This window comes from Stegostoma tigrinum, chromosome 6 (genome assembly GCF_030684315.1).
Source record: "Stegostoma tigrinum isolate sSteTig4 chromosome 6, sSteTig4.hap1, whole genome shotgun sequence".
NCBI lineage: Eukaryota > Metazoa > Chordata > Chondrichthyes > Orectolobiformes > Stegostomatidae > Stegostoma > Stegostoma tigrinum.
In genome coordinates this window covers 15,269,200-15,281,108 of record NC_081359.1, presented here as the reverse complement: position 1 = coordinate 15,281,108, position 11,909 = coordinate 15,269,200, and the positions used below count along the sequence as shown (strand labels likewise).

General features: G+C 41.6%; 1 protein-coding gene across 3 annotated transcripts in view; it reads right to left on the bottom strand.

Moving 5' to 3' along the window:
* LOC125453148 (basic helix-loop-helix domain-containing protein USF3) overlaps positions 1-10,977 on the bottom strand; it is an 86,363-nt gene extending 75,386 nt beyond the window's left edge. For 2 of the 3 annotated variants that reach the window (XM_059646453.1, XM_048532324.2), the window contains exon 1: positions 10,375-10,768. The gene's annotated coding sequence lies outside the window, so the exon portion shown is untranslated. Of the gene's footprint in view, positions 1-10,374; positions 10,769-10,886 lie in introns of those variants that run through there. The other variant, XM_059646454.1, reaches the window with a different exon arrangement.
* Between the last annotated feature and the right edge of the window lie 932 nt (positions 10,978-11,909).

Genomic DNA, 11,909 nt, shown 5'->3' with positions numbered 1-11,909 from the left:
CATACCATATACCCTAAATGTAAATACATTTATGATAATACACCCTGTCAATTTAAAAGATTATTGTACTTGACAGCAATCCTATCTGATTCATTACCTGCCACTTATCCAATGACACGTCTTCACATAAACCTCCTTGTTGCATGAATGGAGCATCAAAACCCCAGAACAATCCAAAGTGTCTAACAAAAATATCTCTTCTGCAGCTGCATACTATTAAAGATAACCAGGAATTTTGTCAAATTTACAAACAGCTAACAATGAAAATGTTTATATGCATTTTGTGGGTGTACACGTTCCTGCCACACAACTAACTTGCATCCTATTCCGCTGTGGATTGGTTTCAAGATGTAAATCAAGAAGAGAACAGATTTACAGTTTAGTTGAAACAAACACAGGGAATGCTTAAGAAACTCAGGTCTGGTTTCAACTGTGGAGAGAAAAAGACTTAACATTTTGAGTCCAGTGTGAATCTTCTTCAGAACTCATTTTAGTTGAGTTGCTGTGAACACATCTGGTTGAGAAGTATTGCTCCATCGCAAGAGAGGAAATTATAAATGAGAGTCAACTCAAGTGACTTTCAAACATCACACTGTAGTCTGATAACCAAAAAGATACGGCATGGCAGTTGGGAGGTTACTCACTCTCTATGAAGGATACTGTATTCTCTTGGTAAAGGAGAAAGACACAAAACAAGGTACACAGAGTGGTAAGTAGAAGAGAAGAATGTGTCTTAAGTTGCATGTTCCCAAATGGAAAATGACATCCACATCATCAAAGCTGCCAAAACCAACCACAAGCTACCTTACTAAGATCAATGCGCTATCCAATGCATATAATTTTTTGTCTGGCAGCTGATATGTCTCACTGCAAAAACATCCCAGAATGTGCATTAAGATATTATTGTCCAAGACCAAACTAACAAATGGAGCTGGCTCAGCTATAGCATTTACAGCAGCCTTTCTTAGACAGTTTCTAAAGACTGTACAGCTGAATTAGCACTCTTCCAAAAAAAGACTACTGTTGAAGATGATGGGATCATTTCATACAGAACTGAAGACTTTCTTTTAAGTTAGCTAAGTGAGGTTCCAATTCTTTTAAAGCTTACTATTTTTGTTCAAAATATTTCAGTTCTAATAGTAAAGTGTGCGAGGTAACAAATGAAATACTCTGAGAGATATGGTGTGTGTCATGGCTGCATTAAAATATTCATTCACTGATACACGCAAGAATGCATTAACACCTTTCCTCCATTTGTCCAAAACTTACACAACTCCTGTCATGATGATTTGAACATTTGAAGCCAACAACTTACACTCACATAGACTCATGTCTCAGAGGAAAGCATGACATTAAAAACTGGTGAATTATTAAAAGTGATGAACCTGACTGAACAGGAACAACTTGTCTTTAATACAACACCCCAAGACACGTTATAAGAGTGTAATGAAACAAAATTTGACACCAAAACACCTAAGGTGCTATGAAGGCAGATGGTGAATAGCTTGATCAAAGGAGTAGGCTCTCAAGAAGCATCTTAGAGAGATCGAGCACGAGACAGAGAGCGAGCGCCAGAGAGAGACAGAGAGAGACGTTCAGGGAAGGAATTCCACAACTTAAAAAGGTCCAGAAAGCTAGAAGCACCACTATGAATAGTGGTGTAATTTAAATTTGGGGGCTTAAGAGACCAAAAACATAAGGCTTCAGAGATCTTGGAGGGCCATGAGAGTGGACACTGTAAAATAGTGAGGATAGCAGACAATTTAAAAACAACAATGAGAATATTAAAAGTGAGGTGTTGCTTGACTGGGAGAATACGTAGGTCAGCAAAAATAAGGGTGATGGTTGAACAGGACCTGGTACGACCAAAGATGAGGGCAACAGCATTTTAGATGCTTTAAGGTTGACAGAAAGTAAAAAGTGGGAGACCTACCATGATGCATTCAATTAAGTGGGACAGTTCTTACAGTAGTACAGAAAGTTAACAGGAGACTTAATTGAAATGTGTAAAATCACAAAGAGTTCAACATGAAGAGACTGTTTTTGCTAACTGGACTTAAAGGCTTCACATAACTGGCAAAAGAACTAGAGAAGAGAAAAGATAACATATTTTAATGGAAGAATGTACCATTTAAAGAAGTAGACTTCAAACTTTCAAAAGAGCATCTAGAAATATATAGGTGCTTGTGTCAAACTTTGATTCAAATTCAAAGACTACCAATGATTCTGAAATCAAATTATTAAAAAAAGGGTAGTCAAAAAACAGCCAAAGCCCATGATGAAAGACAAGCATACATAGACACGGGGTCTCCGATTAGATGATTAACTTTATCTCAAGATCAAAACATATCCAGTACATTGTCAGGTTCCAATTTCTATTCCCGACAGCGGTAGTATCAACAAGCCTATAAAATTAGGGTTAGCAAATTAACTAAAGCCATGGCCGATTAAGTATTTCGCACGGAATATAGCACTGAAGGACATCATTCAGGCCATCTCATTTGCAAATTAGTCATAATCCCTCTGGTTACCAAGCCTCCTGTCACTGCAAAAGAGATTTTCCCCATTGATCAAACTCTTCAAAATTTTTAACAGTTTTTATTAAACTTGTGTTTACTTTCTTTCATCTGCATATATAATTTTCATTGACAGTTTTTTCCATGACATTGCATATTCAAAGCAACATATTCAGCATTCAGTATTTCACTAGTCTACATATCTTCCGCTTAACGTCACAATCTGAAAGAAAAAGATTAGTGAGCAAAATTGAAGCCTGTGGGATGTGAGACTATCCATTGTCACTGAAAATTGACTCACACATGGGAAACACAGGAATAAAAACTTTTCCCCGAGTGGCTGGCAGTGACTAGTAGGGTAACACAAGGATCAGTGCTCAGGATTCAGTCATTCACGATACATAAATGACTTGGATGAGGGAGCCAAACTCAAATGCTCCACAGTTGCTGATGACACAAAACTGGGTGGGATTGAGAGTCGTCAGAGGATGCATGAGGATTCAAGGTGATTTAGACAAGTGAGTGTGACTAAACACCATGTGGCTAAATGTGAAATGCACACTTTAGTGTGAAAAACAGACAGGAACAGTATTATTTAAATAGTGATTTATAGAAAAATGTGGACCCACAAAGGAAACTGGCTGCCCTTGTATACCATTCACTGAAAGTTGACAGGCAGTGCAGCAAGCAATTAGGAAGGCAAATGGTTTACTGATCTTCTTTGCAAGAGGAGCCAAGTTCAGAAGTGAGGATTCTTACTGTACTTATACAAGGTCTTGGTGAGACTAGTTTTGGTCCATATGCAAGAAAGGATACAACTGCTATTGAGGAAAGTGCAAAGGTTCACTAAGCCAATACCAGGGGTGATAAGACTGTCCCATGTGGAGAAATTGATCCGACTGGACATTTGGATAATTGATTGATTTTATTGTCTTGTGTACTGATACACAGTGAAAAGCTTTGTTTACATGCAGTACAGGCAGAACACAGCAAGCAAGGGATATACAAACCAAAAAGACTTACAGATATATAGGTTACATTGTTTGAGATTAGAGTCCATTCAACAGTCTCATAACAGCCAGAAAGCAGCTGTTCGGAAACCTGCTTGTGTGTTCAGGCTTCTGTACCTTCTGCCTGACGGAAGAGGTTGTAGGAGGTCATTACCAGGGTACGATGGGTTTTGATGACGTTGGATGCCTTTCTGCGGCAGCAAGGGGATCATATTGAAGCAGACAAAATTATAACACGGCTGGACAGAGTAGATGCAGCAAAGATACTTTTATTGGTTGTTTATAATCTTAGGGAGTCACAATCTTAGGATACAGGTAGACCATTTAGAACAGAGATGAGAAAAGGCTTTTGTTGCTCAAATGGTCAGGAATTTGTAGAATTCTCTGAAGGCAGTGGAGGCAAAGTCATTAAATATATCAAAGAAAGAGATAGATTTTTTTAAGAAAACATTTTAAAGGCATCAAGAGGTTTGGGTAGAACATAGGAACGTGACACAGAGATAAGAGAATCAGCCACAGCATATTAAATGGCAGAGTGGACTCAAAGGACTACTCCTGCTCATAGTTTCTGTGTATCTATGAAAATAGATGAAAGAGGAGCTCAGAGACATGGTAGGACAGACTTTCTACCCATGCTATGTTGATTTTACAGAGATCTGTGGGAGGCACAGCGGAAACACATGTATGGGGGGGGGGGAGGGGTGGAAATTTGCACTACTACATCTCCAGTTCCACCCCAGCATCTAGCATTAGCTAGAATCTGATCATGAAAGGACAAAACCATGCAGTGCACTTGGTATGTTGTAGCACAGCCCGGGATATCTCAGCTTTCAATATTAAAAAGGTCAAGAGAAGGCTCAAAAAGGTTGCAAGGGCCTACACTATCGCTCACCAAACAGAATTAGGTTTCTATTTAAATACTGTGCTGTTGGCATTGTCACATTCCTACTCTATTCTTTCCAATTTCCATTTAGATTCTTATGGGATTTAATGATGGAAATACTTCCATTCAGGATAAAATTCCCTCCAGGATCACAGTATTCTCTCTATAGCAGGATGTGGTTCCCAAAGAGGCTGTTGAAATAGGCACTCAGACGAAAATTTCTAAAACTCAGACTGATTGATTCTCATTTGATCAGAGCATTCTTAACTATTTGTATGACTGAAAAGCAGTTTATAGTTCAAGCTGAGGCTAACAACCCATTCAAAGGCTTCAGCTCTTGCAGTATGTAATCTGGCAGTTGTGTTCCAGGTGATACCTTCCAATTTCCATAAGAGATTGACTGTCATCTCAACTGTGCCTCCAGCATACAAGATATGTTGTTGGTACGTCAATGCACAGTCCAAGAGTGAAGCCAAGGTCCCTTAGCCTTGGGTTGCAGGTGACTAGTCATTCACAGAATTAGACACAAGGTACTTCTCTGAACTGTGTCAGTCTACAAACACTAATTGTAACAATTTTATATTTTTACATTTTATTTCTGCTTTGCTTTTGATTTTAAAGGGAACCTATATTAAACCTGTATTTTTAAAACTTCATTTGCAAACACTGAATTATTAATATTTCTGAAGAATGTCACTGGACCCAAAATGTTAACTGTTTCTTGCCCCAAATGTTGCCTGATATGCTCAGGTTTTCCAGCAAATTCTGCTTTTGTTTCTGATGTCCAGTATCCACAGTTTTGTATTTTTTTAATTATTAATCAATTGCTAGTAACAGGGGACTTATATTATCTGAGGCTCCATTGTGGTTATTATTTTGTGTAAACCGGTTTCCCCTCTTCCAGCTAAATTGTCTTCTATTGCTTAAGGCAGAACTGTTTTACTGTACGATGGCCCTGGAAATGAATGCACATGGAGTGGTCAACTCTGTATGGTACCAGGAAATGAAGTTTCACTGATGAACAGTATAACTTAATTAATGGCAGGTAGGAAAACACCGTCAAAAGGACGTATAATGTGCCCAAGTTATGTGGAGTTTGCAAGCCTTCTAGAGGGCATGAGAAGAATTTTTTATGACACATAGTTGTTGAACTCTTGCTTCTGAGAATGCCTGGATTTTCTTTTACTAATTTGTAGGACCTGGGCACTGCTGCCTGGCCAGTATTTATTGCCTGCCCTTGGTTGAAAGTGATGGTGAGCTACCTCCTTGAACCACTGCAGTCGGTAGACATTCAATGTCCATAGGGTGGGAATTCCATGATTTTTGACTCAGCAACACTGAAGGAACAGTGATACATTTCCAAGTCAGGCTGGTGAGTGGCTAGGAGGGGGAATGTGTAGCTGGTGGTGTTCCCATGTATCTGTTACCTTTGTCCTTCCAGATGGAAATGGTTGCGGGTTTGGGTGGTGCTGTCTGAGAATTTTTGCAGTCCATCATATGGATAGAACACACTGAAGCTACTGTGCATCGGTGGTGAAGGGATTGGATATTCGTGGATGTGTTGCCAAACAGGTGGACTGTTTTGTTCTGTATGGTACCAAACCTTGCAAGACTAGAGTTAAGCCAATGGTGGATTTGAAGGGGTCACACAGTATATAGCATTCAATGCTGCAGCCAGGGTGGTCTACGCAACCATGAAGACCACAAAAGGAAGGGACATCAACAGTACAACTGATTAGAGAGCATACTTCTGCCCCAAACCATGAAGGTTAGCCAGGGACTTGGTGAAGTAGGTACCCAAGGGAAACTGTAGCAGTTTGGGGGAGCTGTTAAGATAATCAGAAATTTGAATCTTTTGTGCGTTAATAAAATTGTCTTTCTTCCTAGATATTTATATACATACAATGGCTTGCTTCTTTCTGTTAAGATTCTCTTACATTTTTTTCGTAGTTTTATTTTATCATGAAGCCATAGTCATAGTCATAGTCATACAGCATGGAAACAAACCCTTCAGTCTAACTTGTCGATGCCGACCATGTTCCCAAACTAAACTAGGCCCACTTGTCAATGTTTGGTCCATTTCCGTCAAAACCTTTTCTGTTCATGTGCTTATCCAAATGTCTTTTATATGTTGTAATTGTACCTGTGTCCACCACTTCCTTTGGCAATTCATTCCACAAAAACCCCTCTGCCTGTAAAAAGTTGCCCATTACATCCTTTTCAAAACTTTCTCCTCTCACCTTAAAAATATGCCCCACCCTAGCGAAAACACCCTTGTTATTCATCTTATCTATCCACCTCATGATTTTATAAACCACTAAAGGTCACCCCTCAACCTGTTCCGACCCAGTGAAAGAAGTCCCAGCCTATTTTTACAACGCAAACCTGCCATCCCCAGCAACATCCAGGTTATCAGCCTTGTACCAAAGAAAACACATGCAGCTACTGCCCAGCGGCTCTGACCTCCATAATCATGAACTGCTTTGACCGGCTGGCCACGGCCCACAACAACTCTAGCCTCCCACCTTGCCTCAATCTCCTGCAACTTGCCTAGTGGTAAAACAAGTCCACAGTGGAAGCCATTTGCCTAGCCTTACATTCATCACTGGAGTATCAGACTCCTACTCATCAACTACAGCTCAGCCTTCAACACCATAGTCCCTAACAGACTAATCTCAAAACTCCAAGATCTAGGTCTTGGATCTGCAGCTTCCCGACCTACAGACTGCACTGAAGACAGACAACAGCACGTGCTCCAAAATAATCTTCAACATTGACACTCCACAAGGGTGCATTCTCAATTCGCTACTGTACTCGCTGTACACGCACATCTGTGTAGCCAAAATCCATAAGAATGCTATCTACCAGTTTGCTGATGACACCATCATGCATAGAACGGATATCAAACAGTAATGTTTCACCATACATGAAGCTGAGAGTGTGCTTGGTTTCAAGGTACAATGATAACAACCTGTCTCTCAATGGTCGGCAAAACAAAACAACTGATTCTTGACTTCAGAAAGAAAAAGGACAAGGTCATGCCCCGATCCATATCAATAGAGCCGAGGTGAAAAGGGGCGAAAGCATCAGGTTTCCAGGAGTGACGATAATCCCAACGATCTGTCCTGGAATTCCCACGTAGATGAGACAGTCATGGAGGCATAATGTCTCTTCTTCCTCAGGAAGCTTAGGAAATTCAGCACATCCATAAAGACCCTCACCAACCTTTACAGATGCATCATAGAAAGCATTCAACATGGGTGTGTAACGGTTTGGTAAGGTGGCTGCTTTGCCCAGGATCATCCATGAACTCCATTTACACTTCTCATTACCATAGAAAGGTTGCCAACATTAAACACCCCTCCCATCCCGGTAATGCTCTCTTCCAACATACTCTGTAAGGCACAAGATAGAGATGCTTGAACACATTCCGACAGATTCAAGAACAGCTTCTTCCTACTGTTATCAGACTGCTTAATGGGCTCTCTAACTTCAAATAACATTGATCTTGCTTCGTGCACCTCCTGTGCAGCCATAACCTTCTATGCCTTGCTCTGTCTAACGACCCTACTATCTGTACGGCCTTGTTTGCTATGATCTGCCTGTACTGCTTGCAAAACAAAGCTTTTCACTGTACTTTGGTACATGTGGCTAAAAATGAATCAAATCAATTTTTCTCAACCCTTTCCACTTTAAAAATATCCTACTTAAACCAGGGCGATCAGAACTGCACACACTACCCAAGCAGAGGTTTCAGCAAGGTCCTGTACAACCTCAACATGACATGCCAATTCCTATACTCAAAAGTCTGAGCAATGAAGGCAAGTGTGCTAAATACCTTCTTAACCACCCCGTCTATCTACGATGCATATTTCAAAGAACTATGTACATGAATCTCTAGGTCTTTCTATTCTACAATGCTACCCACAGCTCTATCGTTAACTGTAGAAGTCCTGTCCTTGTTTGTTCTACCAAAATGCAGCACCTCCGATTCATCCAAACATTTATATTTGTGTAATAACTGTTTAGCAAAATTATAGTTTTAACACATTATTTCATATTGAGTCACTCAGTTCTATTACGTGCAGAGTGCAGCTTGAACCCAAGTGAGATTTTGCAAAGGTCTTTCATATCATAAACCTTTGAGATGCAATGATGGAAAGCTTGTGATACATCTTGACAATGTTTAGGCCAATCACTGTTTTCTAAAGCAGGCTTCCCGGGAATATAGATCTTCAGTACATGTTTTTCAAATGTCTTAGTTTTTAAAAAAAGGAACAATTACAGATGGTGAAGTTCAGATATGGACCAAACTGACGTAACATAATCTAACTGAATAGTGCATCGGTTTTGAGGGGTCAATGGCCTTCAAGTGTTTTTACACTCCCTCCCAGAAACAAAAGTCCAGATGGAAAAAAAACAGCAGTTAGGCAAACTATCAATTTTCCAATTGTCTATTTATCACATACCTGCATTGAACTGCCCAGGGCCTAAGCTCTGGAAATCCCATCTTCAACTTCTTTATTTCATTGTCTCTCCTTCCCTCCCACCACTTGTACTAATAACTCATGTGGTGTATGTCAAACTTGGTTTTACAATGTCTTGAGAAGCCCCTTAGGATATCATCCTGCATCAAAGTCACTTTATAAAAGCAGGTTATTGTTATCATCAATGCATGAGCAGGTATTAGAGTACTAAAAATACTGATAATTATTGACTGTTTTAGAACTATTGTATGTACAGAATAATGTTATTTATCATTGAGACATACGTAGCCACTTTCTCAAGAAAGCCCTCACCATACAATGTAACTGTAGCATATAGCATAAAGACATGTACTGATTGCACGTAGAATTGACAGCACAGAAGAGACATTTAGCCCAATGGTCCATACTAGTATTGCTGCTCTAGGAGTCCCTTTCACTCTTCTCTCATCTCCCACAATCAGCATATCCCTTTGTTCCTTTCTCCCTCATGTACTTAAAGGGTTTTCCATGGAATAGCTCAAATATTTTGGAGTACAAAGTGTACAGCTGTACAGTTGGCATAGAGATACAGTACGTTTACACTGAGCTATAGCAGGTGTAGTGTGTGTATTCTAACATTTGCAACAGCTCTGAAGACACATATAATGACTAGTCAACAACTACTTCGATTTCTATAGCTGATGTAACAAAGTGAAAACATCCCACAGCATCTCAAGTAACAAAATCTGACACTGAGCACAGAGACATTTTAGGGTAGGTGACCAAAAGCTTGAATCAAACAGTGGGTTTTAAGAAACATCTTACAGGAAGTCAGTGTCAGAAGGTTTAAAAAGATGGAATTCTAAGTCTCAAGGTCAGGGCAACTGAAGGCTCAGCCGCCAACAGTGTAGCAATGGAAACCAAGTAGAACCAACTAAGAGGAAAAAGACAACGAAAGATTCATTTCTCTCGAGCCTTTCAGGATCTCGAGTCATTTTCAGCAAATGAAATACTTTAGAATCACTACTGCAATTTAGAAAAGCAACAATCAATCTACCAGCAGCAAAGTGAGGGTAATTAGATGTTCTGTTTTTTTTGGTTTATGTCGAAAAGTAAATATTAGTCAGGGCAACAATCCCCTGCTCGTCTTTAAATTCTACCATTGAATATTTTACATCCTCTCAAGAGCAGTCATAATTAAGTTTGACACATTAGCTGAAATTTGGCACAATTCCTTCAGTATGGCACTAATGGCAACGGAGTATCAGCTTGGATTTTGAGCTCAAACCTTCGATGCAGGTATGAACCCACAAGCTTCAGACTCAAATGATGAAAGTGTCAACTACTAAGGCATGTACGACACTGGTTTACATTCTCATTGTGGAACTGAGAGACTGGAGTCACAGTGTGATGCCAAGACAGGTGGCTGGAGGAGGTGCATCACGATTGCACAACCACATGAACAATCATTTCCCACCCCCTAAACCGTGCTACCTTACCTCAGGGTCCAGTCAGGAAGGAATTCACTTCCGCAGGGTCCCGCACAATCCAGGCAGCCGTTGCCCACATTTCCCACCCCTCCCTGCTGCCCTAACTTATAAACCTTTTGGAGGAGTGAGGGGTGGGTAGTGAGGCTGTTGGCGGAGGTCAAGTGGTGGGCCAGGGTTTAAAGTGCAGCGCTGAAGAGGGCCAGGATCCTAGGCTCTGAACCTGCAGCAAACCATCTGCTGGTGGAGGGGAATGAATACGAGGCCTCTGCTCCCTCCCTCCACAAAAGGCAGCTGCAGGCCTTAAGGCTGGAGGCAGGGCTGAGGGTGAGGGGGTCAATCTACACACAGACACACACTCCCCACCCCCCCACCCTCTCCCTCCTTCAGGCACTCGGTCTAAAACTGCTGGAACTTTCTGAGTCTTGGAGTAGGGGGGCCTTCAGGCCTTTCGTCCCCAACCCCCCCTCATTACCCACTCCCCACCACCACCCCCAGAACCTCAGCTCCCTGTACACCCTAACCTGCTGCCCTCCGTTGTCATGGCGATCAGCCTATCCGCGCTCCGGCCGTGACGTCATGGTGCCAATGGGAGATACCACTCGAGACGGAGCCGGAAGTACTGGTGAGGGTGGGGGCGGGGCCAGCCCTCTGTGACGCTAATAGATTGACAGCGGGCCTCGGAGGCGGCGTGCTGTGGGTTGCTGATTGAACGAGCCACGCCCATCCTCCTTCAGCCACTCGGTTCCCCAAGCGCACCCGCCGGAGCAGGTGTTCGAGTCCTGCTCGGGGAGCACGTTTCCAATACGTTGCTGGGGTTGCAGTGTTTTGAGCAATAGGAAGATGCTTGGGAGAGATAATGGGAACTGCGGATGCTGGAGAATTCCAAGATAATAAAATGTGAGGCTGGATGAACATAGCAGGCCAAGCAGCATCTCAGGAGCACAGATGCTGCTTGGCCTGCTGTGTTCATCCAGCCTCACATTTTATTATCTTGGAAGATGCTTGGGACTGTTTTCCCCCAGAGACCCAGAAGCTAAGGGATGACTTTATAACATCATGAAAGGGCATGGTTAGGGCGAATAACGATGGTCCTTTCCCCCCCCGCAGGGTAGGGAAGTCCAAAACTGCAGGCAATAAGGTCCTTTTGAAGGTCCCTTCAAAAAGACAATTTTTTCCACACAGAGGGTGGTGCGTGTATTAAATTAGCTGCCAGAGAGAGGAAGCAATGAAGGAAATACATTTAAAAAGACAGCTGGATGGGTACATGAACAGGATGGGCCAAATGCTGACAAATGGGACTAGATTAATTTCAGGTATCTGGTTGGCATGGACGAGGTGGACCGAATGGTCTGTTTCTGTGTCATACAAGTCTTCATATTTCACTACATTGGGGATATAACACTGGGGACACACTCAATTTTCCTGTTGCTTAAAAATAAGGGTTATGGGGTGGGGTGAGGACAGAAATAACGTGTGGATAGGGAAACAGGGGTTAATGTTTCAGATCAGTGATTTTTCATTAGAACTAGAACAACATAAAATAA